This window comes from Peromyscus leucopus, chromosome 6 (assembly GCF_004664715.2).
Source record: "Peromyscus leucopus breed LL Stock chromosome 6, UCI_PerLeu_2.1, whole genome shotgun sequence".
NCBI classification, from domain to species: Eukaryota; Metazoa; Chordata; class Mammalia; order Rodentia; family Cricetidae; genus Peromyscus; species Peromyscus leucopus.
Genome location: NC_051068.1, coordinates 9,974,946 through 9,988,581, shown reverse-complemented (window position 1 = coordinate 9,988,581; position 13,636 = coordinate 9,974,946). Strand labels below are relative to the sequence as shown.

The window sequence follows — 13,636 nt, the reverse complement described above, 5'->3', positions numbered from 1 at the left end:
AGCTATGTAAAACCCAAAGAACTTGCTTTTGACAACAGTTAAAAATATAAACAATCATGATCCAGCGTGGAAAGAGATGGGTACCAGCCCTGAGTTCGTTCCCTTAGGAAACCTCCCAAGGTGAGATGCTGACCTGGGACAATCATTGGCCCTGTTCCTGCTCCCAGGTGTTCAGATATGCACTGAGAGCCTGAGGCAGTCAGTGGACTTCCTCTCCTGGCCAGCCCGGGCTTCTCAGCTTCAGAACTGAGTTGTGCACTGAGCAGCTTGGGCTAGCATTTCAGAGGTGTGCTGTTTGAAGAACATCCATCTCTCTGGCCAATTCGAAGTAGGTAACTCCCAAAACCAACCAGTGAAGAATGGCAGGTACAGATGTCATTATCAAGGTCCAGGAGGCCTTGAGGAGCGAGGGAAAGATGTGCAGGTCAGTTTCCAGACGCAGACCATTCGGCTGCAAACGCAGGATGCAAAGAGAGCAGTTCCTGAGAGAGCTGCGGCATTTTTCTACTGCCAGGGGTTCCCTTCAGAAGCCTCGCGTGTCCTCCTCACTATTAGGAAGACCTTTGCACCACCCTACCAAGTTCTTCTGTAACAACACCATGCTAAAATAATATGTGTGTATGTGTATATGTGTGTGTGTGTGTGCATATGTGTGTGTGAGCACATACACACAATAGCAAAAGTCAGCGACCTTACCAAACACTGATTACATACCAATTCTTCATGTGTTTGCATGCAATGCCACTTAAGGCACACAATGTACTTCTGTCATAACAAAAGAACATGAATGTACTGATGGTGGCCTTAACGTGGTTTTGTTAAGTGAAAATGTGTAATTTTGGAGAGGTACACATAGCACATTGAAATCCAATACAATTTTAACTCCTAAATATACACATATTTTTACTCACCCTAACTAAAAAGTGTAAGGCCAGCCAGGTGTGGTGACACTTGGAAGGATGAACCTGGAGGATTTCTATGAGTTCGAGGCCACTTTGGTGTCTACAGTGGCTGGCCAGGACTGCTTAGCAAGGCTGTGTCTTAAAACACAAAGAAAAGTTGTAAGGCCACATAACTAAGGATGAATGCATTTTGTGTTAGTGGGAGCTAAAGTTATCAGAAGTTTAGACTAAGGGGTTGAGGTAACCAAATTCCAGTTAGCTATATTGTTTATGGTGACACACTTCTATTAAGGTGGATGGTGTTGCCATAACCTACCAGTAGGGGGCAGCACCACACATCATTTCACATCTTCCCTAAGGCCTGTTAAGTTTTATCATGGTTCATGGGAGCCCAGGTATTTGGGGGAAGTCTGGTAGAGTGGAGACGTAGGAAAAACACAAATCCCATGCCTAGCCAATTCAAATTTTAGATAAACAAGGAAATGTTTTTTAGTATGCCTCATGATTGCACATAATTTATCAGGCAATTTTAATTTTGAGTAGGGCAGGAAGTAAAGAGAGACTATTGTAAATACCTTGCCAGCAAATACAGAGCATTTTACCCAAACTCAGTCCCAGAAATCATTTAAATTGTTTCAGAGATTGGAGACCTAGAGAACTAACATTTAACAGCAAGAAGCAGGGGCAGCATTTGAACTCAGAACTGTTTGCTCCAAAGTCCACGTGTGCTCTGTGTATTTGTGTTTGTGGCTCCTGTGTTTTAAGTGTGTGTGTCTGTGTGTGTGTGTGTGTGTGTGTGTGTGTGTGTATGTGTGTGTGTGTGTGTGTGTGTGTGTGTGTGTTTTCAGACAGGGCTTATCTGTGTAACTGCCTTGGTTGTCCTGGAACTTATTCTGCAGCCCAGGCTAGCCTTGAAATCACAGAGATCCGCCTGCCTCTGCCTCCCGAGTGCTGGGATTAAAGGCATGCACCACCACCACCCAGCTTTTGCATTACATCTTATTGCTTTCTTTTTTAGATTTATTTATTTTCATTATTTTATGAATATGTATGTTCTGTCTGCATGTATGTCTGTATACCACATGCATGCCTGGTGCCCAGGGAGGTGATGATCTTCTATGTGGTGCTGGGAATCGAACCAGGGTCCTTTATCAGGACAACAAATGCTCTTAACCATTGAGCCAACTCTCTAGCCCTTCTCTGTCTAGTTTTTAAAGGCTTGGGTTTTTGTTTTGTTTCCTGTTGGGAAACAATTTATAATCATGCTTATAAATCCTAGCCTTACCAAAGTCTTTTTTTTCCCCTCAAGCCACTGTTCTGTTGATCCTTCTCTTTACTGTCAAATGTCTGAAAATGTTGCTTACCAGCCCAAACTCTTCACTACAATTGCAATTGGTCTTTAGCAGCTGCCACACTCACCTGTCCAAATCGTTTCTTAAAAGCCACCAACAATGACCTCTGAACTAAGAGATTAGAAATCTCTTCTCAGTTCAGCAAACAGGTGAGCACCAGACACCCCCGAGGCAGCACTGGTTCAGCTCCTGAGTCCATCAGATGGATGCACAGCTCAGCTCACTTCCCTGATGAGCCTCGGCTTACTCACCTACAGAACAGACACATTTCATGCCCAACTTGTTTCTCTGGACCAGAGTGATATAAACTCTGGGGAATCCCAGGGCCAGGGGACCTGAGAGACAACTAGTAAATACTTGTACAGTGAAAAATGATTTATATGATCTTCACAATTCCTTAAAAGCCAAATATCTGAGTATGACAAATCTCTATCAAAACACTAAAACGAGCGCCTCTTTATGAGTGGTCCTCGGCGTCTCCACACAGTGTGCATTTTGACTTTGGTTAGTCTTTGGCCCTTTCCAAACAGTGTCTCTTAGGTCACATTCATGTGTCAAACAGAGTGAGTGGCCTGTGCTGAGTGGAGCCTCACTGGAATCTTTTCCTGTTTTATGATCTGAACAAAGCTGCAAGTTTCCAGGTTCACGATAGGAACCAGGGGCTTTTCTGGAACTTGGTATTTGTGGGTAACAGGAGGTAGTTTGGGGAAGCAAGATAACGAGGCCCTGAGCTCAGAGAGCTGCCTGCTCATGAAGAAGACTTACGAAGAAGAAAGCAGTTCAAAGACAGCTGGTATGGGTAAGAACCCCGGTGCGGAGACTCTGGCACAGCAGGCAGGGGCTGGTGGGAACGCAGTGGGCTTTTGTTCTGTTTTATTTTATTACATCTACTTATTTATTTGTTTATTTGGGGGGAGGGGACTTGTGCAAGCCACAGCACAAATGTAGAAATCAAAGGTGGGAGTCAGTTGTCTCTCCTTCCATCATGTGGGCCCTGGGTGTCAGGTTTGACAGCAAGAGCCTTCACCTGCTGGGCTGTTCTGTGGTCCAAGGCATGTTGGGGCTGCTGTAAACTATAAGGGTGACCAGCCAGGTGGGCAGATGTGACAGAAGGGAAGGGGGAGACACAGGGAGAGCGCTCTGGGCACATGCTACTTGGAGACCAGGACAAGTCAGGAAATTTCAAGTCAATTAAGCAGTCAGGAGTAGAGGAGGGATGCGGGGCTGTTGGGAGGTCAAGAGAAGGGCAGGGGTCCTGAGGAGTTAGCGACACAGTCTACGGGAAGTCGATGCCCGGGAGCACTAACTTTCTTTTCAGGGCGGAGAGACTTAGGTGAAGCATTTGAAGCAGGCAAGTGACACATGCCTCCTATTTAAGAAGCAGCGTGATGGAAGGTTGGCGAGAAAGCAAACATGGGGAGGGGCGGTGAGGAAGTGGCAGCTGGCCAAGCAAGTGACAGGGGACCTGGGACGGCAGCGGAGCTCAGGAGGCCAGAGTCAGAGGAACCAGGAGCTCTGTGGAGACGCAGTGGGGTGGAGAAGCTGGGTGTGACTTGGATGGCCAGTGTGGCAGCAGAGACCACTGATCTGAGTGGCCAGTGTTGCAGCGGAGACCCCCGATCTGAGTGGCGTACTCCCTATGGCTTTTTAGAACCCCGGCCACGCTTTAGAACCAACATGAGGGAGCTCCTGACAGGCAGGCCCCTTTTCAAAGGAGTACGAGAACTTTCTCTTTCTCAAGATAAATGTCTAAAGTATATTTAACTTATATACTGATAAATCAGTTGTGTTTAGTTTTGATGCCAAACAATCCTAGGATAATAAGGGTAGTTCAAAAACAACAAAAAAGACTATCCTGAGTTGGTGATTGCTAATGGTAGGTGGCCACAAAAACCCTATACTATTCTATTTTTTATATGTTCGTATGTAAGTGTAAAATTACTCAAGCATTTTTATTATTCCTTTGTCCTCCTCCACCCAAAGAAAAAAAAAGCTGGGTGGGGCCAATGCATGTCTGTAATCCCAGAACTGGGAAGCCGGAGATAAGAACTGCAGTTCCAGGTCATCTTCAGCTACAAGTTCAAGGCCAGCCTGGACTACATGAGACTGCATATTAAAAAGAGATGACCGATGGGCTGCTGAGAGGGCTCAGTGGGTAAAGGTGTCTGCTGCCAAGCCTGACAACCTGAGTTCAATCCCAGGGCCCATATGGTGGAAGGAGAGAACTGACTCCCAGATGTCCTCTGACCTCTACAAGTGTGCCATGGCATACACTAAGCCTCTCCCTCCCACACACAAAAAAAATGTAATAAACACTTTTAAAAGACAAAACACAAAAATACAAATAAATAAATAGGGCCATTAAAATCATGCAGTAGGTTAAGACATTTATTGCCGAGCCCGATATCTGAGCTTGATCACCAGGACCCACATAGTAGAAGGTGAGACCCTGAAAGTTGTCCTCTGACTTCCATGTAAGCCCTGTGACACTGATCTATCACATGAGTGCATGCACATGTACACGAGCACACACACAATCAACAAATAAATGTAATAAAACATAAATAATAAAAATGTTTAATCTGGTAATGTTTTTATAGTGCCAATTTTAAATGGTGATGGTGATCTTGTTCTCCCTTTGTGTGCCCTTATCTACAGCAGACATACTGAGGATGCCATTGGCATCAATGTCAACAGTGACTTCAATCTGAGCAATACCACGGGGTACATTAGGTATGCCTGTGAGTCCCAATTCTCCAAGCAGGTTGCTGTCCTCAGTCATGGCTCTTCCACCTTTATACAGCTGAATGAGCACACTTGGCTGTTTGTGGGAGTTGGGGTGAAGATCTGTGTCTGCTTGTGCTAGATAGAGACAGTTATGACACCACCAGCGGTCTCAATACAAAGGGAAGAGGACTCACACCCAAGAGCAGCAAATCCTGAATGTTCTCAGGCTTGTCTCCAGATAGAATGACCTCCTGGACAGCTGCACCGTAAGCAACAGCTTCATCAGGGCTAATGTTCGTAGTCGGTTCTTCTACACTGAAGCAGTCTTGCAGAGGCTTCTGAATCTTGGGGATTCTGGTAGAACCGCCCACCAGGACAATATCACGGATCTTTGACTTGTCTAGTTTGGCACCTTGAAGGCCCTTTCTACAGGATCCATGGTGCCATGGAGTAGGTTCAAAGTCAATTCTTCAAACCCAGCATGGGTAATGGAGGTATAGAAGTTGACTCCCTCACAGAGAGACTCAATCTCAGTACTGGCCTGGGTGCCGGAGGAGAGGGTACACTTAGCCATGCACAAGCAGTGTGCATATTGTTGGACCCCAAAGGTTTAGGGTCTTGAGTGGGCACCCCAAGAACCCAGACTCCAGTCTAGTTGATGCAACAGCACGGGGTTTTTATTGAAGCTACTGTACAGATGGACAAACTCAGCTCCAGAGAGCAAGAGTCGCATCTTACTGCAGCCCCATGGGGGCTTTTAAAGGAAAAACCCACAAAAGCCTTAAGATTACAATTCCCATACAATTTCGTTTCACAAGATCATGGTCTGATCACAGAGTGGGTACAGTCATGTCCACATGTACATTCTTCCTGAAACCTCAAGGGGGGGTATCAGGGCCGGAGTGGAGTTTACACAAAGGTCACAGTGGTCCTTCCTGGAACACTTGCAACTATCCCAGTCACAGTTGAGTACATCTCTCAACAGAAATCTTTTTACATTGTTACATTGTTGTAGGGGTGATTGAGTAGTGGCTGAGTCAGGTTGCCCTTGGAACTAGTTTTCTTTTTAGTTCCTTATTCTCCTGGGGCTTGGGGGGTATAAGCCTGAAGAGTTAGGGTCTTTCACATATGATGGGCAGCTCTCTGATCTCACTGATGTCCTTCTTGTGCTTCTGTTTAAACTCAGCAATAAAATGGTTGACCATTTTGTTGTCAGTCTTCTCCACTCAAGTATGTATTTCCATCTGTGAATTTGACTTCAAACATTCCGGACTGACACCTCAAACGTACCACCCCCAAAGGAAAGGCCAGCACATTCTTCTCAGCTCCAACCTTCCTAGTGGAGCTACAATCAATGGCAGCAACCGCTGGTTCATTGATAATTCTAAGCACATTGAGGCCAGCAATAGTTCATCATCTTTAGTTGTCCATCATTGAGAGTCACTGAAGTCAGCCGGCATGGTGACCACAGCTGTGGTAACAGGCTTCCCAGGACAGGTTTCTGTGATTTCCTTTATCTCTGTGATCTTTGTCAGAACCGGAGAGGACACCTCCTCTGGGAAGAAACATGTTATCTCCCCTTTGTACTCTACTTGGACCTTGGGCCTGTTTGCATCATTCACCATCAGGAAAGGCCAAAACTTTATGTCGGACTGAATAGCAGCAGCATCAAACCTACATTCAGTCAGACATTTGCCATCAAAACTGTGTTGGGGGGGGGGTTCATTGAAACCTTATTTTTCACAGCACCCTCAGTTAATCAGTCTTTATCTGTAAAAGCATCACATTTGGTGTGATTCAGTTACTCTGGCCATTGGCAATTATTTCCATCTTTCTCTGCTGGAAGACACCCACACAGGAGCAGGTGGTGCTATGATCCACGGCAACTTCAGGTCCCTCAGACACGGTTCCTTGCATGTAGGCCTAGCTGTGCTGGTGATGAGACCATCCACATCCCTGGAAGCTGCCACCATGTTTAATGAGCCCTGACAATGTTTTAAAAGCTGCATGCATGTAACATGACTTTGGAGAGACCTCTATAATATTCTCACCATTATAGTCCCTGTTCTAGGAATGTGTATTCAAAATGGCTGAAATGCAACGAAACAGGGAATGGAAAACCCAAGGCTTCACTGAAGGGAAGCTGCTCGTTAATCAGTATCATGTTTGTGTGCGTGCACCATGGTGTTCTATAGTGCAAAGACTTTTCTTCTGAACTTCATATAGCAGGGTGGGAACTGAGCCAGACAAGAGCACATTTAAAAGGAAGGATGGAGACCCCTGTAAACAAAGGAGGAGTTTGTGGGGCACCTCAGCTGTGTGAGATGCCTCCTTGACTAGTTTCCTAATTGTCTTCTACTGACTTCTCAATCTGGGATTGATTCACCTTGAGCCTCCCTTGCGGTGGCGGTCTGTCTGTGGTTTCTGGAAAAGCTCTTCTCACAAGTGCATCCGTTTATGTGTTGGCTTTATTCACTCATCCTATGTGACCAATTTTATTCAGCTCTCTATTCAAGTGCCACCAAAACAGACTCCTTTAGTTCAGATCCATGTTTTTAGCAGCCCATCCACCATGCCCCATGTCCTTGGCTTGCTTTATTCTTCCTATCACAATTAAATGTAATTAATCTGTAATTAAAGTTGCATTAGTTCTTTGTTTCTGTAAGGTCCCATTTCTAATGGAACAACGGCTGCCATACAGCAGGCACCTCACAAATGTTTGCTGATGGTTCAGTGGTTAAGAGCACTTGATACTCTTAAAGAGAACCAGGTTCAGCTCCAGCACCCTCATGACGGTTCAGAACTGTCTTAGTTAGGGTTTCTATTGCTGTGACAAGACACCACGACCACGGCAACTCTTATAAAGAAAAATATTTAATTTGAGTTTGCTTACAGTTCAGAGGTTTAGTCCATTATTGTCATGGCAGGAAGCATGGTGACATGCAGGCAGACATGGTGCTGGAGAAGGAGCTGAGAGTTCTACATCTTGATCTGCAGGCAGCAGTGAGAAAACTGACCTGAGCTTCGGAGACATCACAAGCCCACCCTGACAGTGACACACTTCCTCCAGCAAGGCCACACCTACCCCAATAAGGCCACACCTCCTAATATGCCTCTCCCTATGAACCAAGCATTAGAATGTATGAGTCTTTGGGGGTCATACTTATTCAAACCACCACAACAACCATGTGTAACTCCATGGGGATCTGATGCCCTTTTGTAGCCTCTGTGGGTACCACATACACAGTGCACACACATACATGCAGGTAAAACACTTACACATAAAAGTAAACAATTTTAAAAAATTAACAATTAATGTTTGCTGACTGACTGAGCATAAATATATACGTTCAAAACAAAATGAAAAACTCCTGACAAGAATTTGGATGAAATGATTAGATCAGGGAGTAGTGATGCCCACCTGTAACTCCAGCTGCTCAGGAGACTGAGGCAGGAGGATCACTTGAACACAAGCGTTTGAGGTAAGCCTAGGCACCATTGTAAGACCCTATCTCAAAAAAGTCAATCTGTGAGGAGAATGTAGGAGCTGGAAGAAGGGAAGAAGAGCTGGGAAAGACGTCTTCTATTAGTCAGGATCCCACAGCGGCTGCTGACACAGGTACAGGCCAGCAACAAGAAGGGCCAATCCAGGCGTCAGAAGAGGGTGGAGGAGGGTGGAAGGACCCTACCACTCACTGCTGAACTTTCTGCTATTAATAGATTCAGGGTGGTGGTTGCTGCTTTCACTAGTGTGTCCTCTGGTGACCTCACCAGGCTCTAGGGCACGCTTCTCACCCAAGGGTCACACAGATGGCCAGGGATAAACAGAAAGGGCCACAAAACCAAACCAAAGGTCACGAATCTGTGACAGGGACTGAGAGGAGGGAGAGGGTTATGATAGGGATGAAGGAAAGGGGGAGGGGTTATGATAGGGATTTGAAGGAAAGGGGGAGGGGTTATAATAGGGGTGAAAAAAGGGGGAGGGGTTATGACAGAGATGAAGGAAAGGGGGAGGGGTTATGATAGGGATTCGAAGGAACTAAATGAAGGTGGAATCAAGATCGATCAGAATGCATTATATACTTGTATAAAATCTCCAAGTAATAAAATTTACTTTAAAAAAAGGAAAAATCATTTGTGTCTTAATGAGAAGTCATTAAGGAGTCTCGGTGAGCCTTCTGTGGTATTATATCGTCTTTTAAAATATAAAATAAAAATATAAAATAAAGCATTTAAGTCAAGTAATAAGTACATGCCACAGAGACTAACGTGAATGTTGTTTTAATCTACTCTAGCAAAGAAAATTATTCTAAAAAATAAAGAAGTATTGGGAGCTGGAGAGATGGCTCAGTGGTTAAAAGCATTGCTGTGCTTGTAGAGGACCTCTTCCATCCCGTGGGCACCACATGAGCTCATGTGCACACACATACATGCAGGCAGTATGCCCAAACACAGGAAAAGACAGATCTTAAAAAATAATAATAATAATGAACAAGCAGCAGACAGAGTTCTCTAGTGTCCAAGCCGGACACCTGGGGCTGCTGCTGGCCAGAGGCGGGGTCAGTTTCAAGGTCATTTTTCTCTTTTCTACTTTCAGACTTGGAGGACCTGAGTTCTGAGCCTCTGAGAAATTTGTTGGCAAATAAGCTTTGGGATTTAGCTTCTCCAGCTGATGAGTTTTCTTCCTCATTTCACCCATGGTCAAGTTGAATGTGGCCTTTCTGAAAGAGACAGCTTCCTGATGCTTTCTGTTTTCAAGGATTTCTGAGAGGGAACAGAGCATCAAGCCTGTAAAACATATTTACCTTCTCTCAACCTTCCTCTTCTGTTTTCACTGTTGTTAATAATTAATATAAAAATAAGAAAGGTTAATGACCCAGGATCCGGGAACCAATAGGTGGGTATCAGATACAAACCCAAACAGATTTGAGTGTGCAACTCTGCCCTACTTTATTGTGTGACACGTAGATCTGTAAACACGACCATGGCTAGGGAGTCAAGTGTGTCAACACATTTTACACGACTGATCTGATTACAGTTTCCTTGTAAAAACTGTTGGTGCAGACGGCTTTCCCCCACACCTCTGAGAAGGGCTGGTCACTTGCAAAGCTGTCCCTAGGGTGACCTGCGCTCTTCTTGTCTACGGTTCCTTTTGTCCTTGTCTGTCACACTATCTCCATTTTTGTCCTGCACCACCACCCCTTGGAAAACATTCGGGTAGTAATGAATTAATTCATTTTGACCATTTTTTAAACTTCCATGAGACGATTGCTGTTCTAGACAAATGAGGTTCAGTGATGAACAAGACGCAACTCTTCTTTTCGGTGAACTCTAAACCTTCACATCCATGATTACATGGGACCAGGCTATCAAGAAGGGGAGACAGAGAAAAGGAACTCGCAGGGGAGTTTGGCCTTCCTTAAAGACAGGTTCTGCACAGTGAGCAACAGTGCCTGGGCGTTAACTACAGAGCGGAGATCAATAAAGCTGGAGAAAGGGAGAGACAGGTGTGTTGGGCAATGATGAAGTTGAGACATAAACCTGAAAAGCAAAACAATGACATTCTAAAATATCTCAAATAAGACTAGATTTGTTTGTTTAGGTGTCTGTATCAAAGGAGAAAAAAACCAGAGGAATATCTGTGTGGGTGTAGATGTCTTTATGTCTCTGCCTGCCTAGTGCTGGGGTTAAAAGGTGTGTACAGCCCCACCCTGCCCCTGCCTATTAAGTGTCCTTTAAAAACACACTGTGGTTCTTTCCCTGAAAAGAGCTTTTCTGTGATATTATGTTCCAGAATGGCCCCAAAAGCAATTTACATAGGGATCTCTTTAAACTGACCTTAGAGAGTCTGTCTGGAGGAAGGCCACCACCCTATGTTCACAGTGGGCTGTTTTGAGGGTCACAACTAGACTATTTTTTTTAAACAGGGTGTCACTATGTAGCTCTGGATGGCCTCGAACTCCGAAAGACCCACTGCCCATCTCCTGAATGGTGGGATTAAAGGTGTGCGCCACTGCACCTGGCTCTTACTTTTTCCTGTTTAGGTTAGAGCCGCCTTTAGCCTGATAGACCCAGAAACAGCAATGGAACCAGACAATTGCTCCTGACCACGGCTCTACAACTCCATAGCCCACCAGAGTCTCGTGGGTTGGGTAAGAACAGGCAGGAAGGACTTTTAGAGACCGATTCCTAAATCCAGCCACAGCCCCTGCACTACCGTCTCCCTGTCCACATCTTCCTCCCGGGGTTTTCCAGTCCCAAGACTTACCTCCAAGCTCATCTTGGCGGGTTTCACCTTTGGAGGATTTATGCAGGGCTGCTTTCTGGAGAGCTGGCTCAGAAAATGGTTTCAGGTTTTCCTCTTCCTAAACTCCCCAGGTCTTTAGGGAAATTGCCAGATGGTGCAACCAGGGCCCGGCCATTTGATCAAATGGAACCCCACCCAGTTAAGGAGGTTTGCCAGCCTGTCCCAGGATGCAAACACACCTAGGAGCAGAGAGCCAGGGAAGGCCAGAGAACAGAAGAGGAAATCGTCAACAGCTGGGAGGCTAGCAAGGCATTGCGGAAGGAGGCCCGTGAACACGGGAGGAGCTGGGGGCTAAGCAGGCGAGCATCTGCTGAGTCTTAGCACGCAGCCTTCCGAGCAGCAAGTTGCCGCACTCACACACAGAAAACCTTTCTTTTTTTCTCTTCAAAAATGTGTCTGGGAAAACTAATGGCTGTGTTTTCACTTTCAACTTGACAGTGCTGATTCAGCAGTTGCTTTCAATGTCTAATATGTTGTTGGTAGGTTAAGATTATTTTCCATGAAACCCCAAGAAGAATTAATATTTGATATATTCCTCTTGTATAAGATGTTTTTATCTCATTACTTTTGAAAAGATAAGGAGTAATTTTCCTTGCTGTCTTTTCTTTACATTTGGACTTAACATATTATGTAATTTTTAGGGGAGAGGGCTTCTAAGAGCTTGTTTTGACCCAGTATTTCAAAGAGCATTGTGTTTTCATTGTTGCTTATCAAATAGAGATTCATTTTTCCCCTCTTCAAAACATATTCTATTAAAAAGAAAGGAAATCTAGTTGCCTGTAAGGACATGGTGAACCTTGAGAATATTCTGCCAAGGAGAAAACCAGTCACAGCAAGACAGATGCTTTATGTGGCGGCTTACATCAAGTTTCTAAAAGAGTCAAATCCATGCAAACAGGAGGCTCTGTCTACCAGGAACCAAACAGCAGGATCGTGGTGAGGAAAGAGATGTCAGTGTGGAGGCTCAGGTCTGCAAAATGGGCCAGCTGTTTGCACACCAGTCTGAATACACTTCACACCATTGAGCTGTCACTTAAACTGCTCACTATGATAGATTAGGTTGTCTTCATTGTCTACCCATCAGTTGACAGACATGTTGGCTGTTTCCACTTCCTGGCTATCACTAGTAAAGCAGCAATGAACGTGGGTGAGTGAGCATCTCTGTGGTAATGAAGTCTCTGGGGGTGGTATGGCTGGGTGTATGGTAGTTCCATTTCTAGCTTCTTGGGGACTCTCCACACTAACTGCCACCATGGCTGGAATCATTTGCACTCCCACAACAGTGAATAAGGATTCCCCTCTACCCACATCCACACCAGCATTGTGTCATTTGTTTTCTGACTGGGGTAAAATGAAGTCTCAAAGTAGTTTTAATCTACATTTTTCCTGATAGATAATGATGCTGAACATTTTAAGAAATGTCTCTTAGCCATTTGTAATTCTTCTTCTGAGTGCTCACCATTCGCTTCTTAGCTCACTTTTAAAGTGGGTTGCTTATTTTCTTGATGTTTAGTTTTTATACAACATGATTTTATTCAGCAATAAAGAAAATGAAAATATGAAAATTGCAGGCAAATGGATGGAGCTGGAAATAACCATTCTAAGTGAGATAATGCAGACCCACCAAGACAAATGCCACATTCTCTCTTATATGTGGATCCTAGTTTTGAATCTTTAGATATGTGTGTTTAAAAAAGAGAAATTTCCTACAGACGAGGAAGAGGCTGTGATAATCGAGGTGCGGTGTTGGCTCTGAAATCTTTCCCTTTGCTGTGCTGATGGCCACCTTCCTCCTGTGAAACCTCTGCATCCCCCCTCTTTCTGTAAAGTCCTTTCAAATTAGGATCCTAACTTTATTGCCTCAAGACCTCAATTGATTCCCTATGAAGACTACTATACTTCTAATACAGTCACATTGGGAGGGTAGAACTTCAATATGTATGAATTTAAGGGGTGCAAAGGACCTGGTGTCTACAGTGTATCTATAGTATGTCACTATAGACACAAGGTCAACCCACAATGTGCAGCTCACAACCACAATGTGTAATTACAGCTCTAGGAGGTCTAAAGACCTCTTCCTTCCTCTGCAGATACTTGCGCGCGCGCACACACACACACACACACACACACACACACACACACACACACAAATGTACACAATACAAAAATTTTCAAAGTAAATATTTTTACAAAGTGAATCCTTAAGTCCAGCACACCACTGTGGTGAGGAGATTCTATTTCTTGGAAAAAGGAGTATCAAAAAAATTTATGGACATTTAAAAACTGCCCTAAAATATAATGAGGGCTAGTGTCTTAGTTAGGGATTCTATTGCTGTGAAGAGACACCA

General features: G+C 44.6%; 1 pseudogene; it reads right to left on the bottom strand.

Annotated features, from left to right (window-relative positions):
- Positions 1-4,860: 4,860 nt before the first annotated feature.
- On the bottom strand, positions 4,861-7,150 carry LOC114695368 (annotated as a pseudogene).
- Between the last annotated feature and the right edge of the window lie 6,486 nt (positions 7,151-13,636).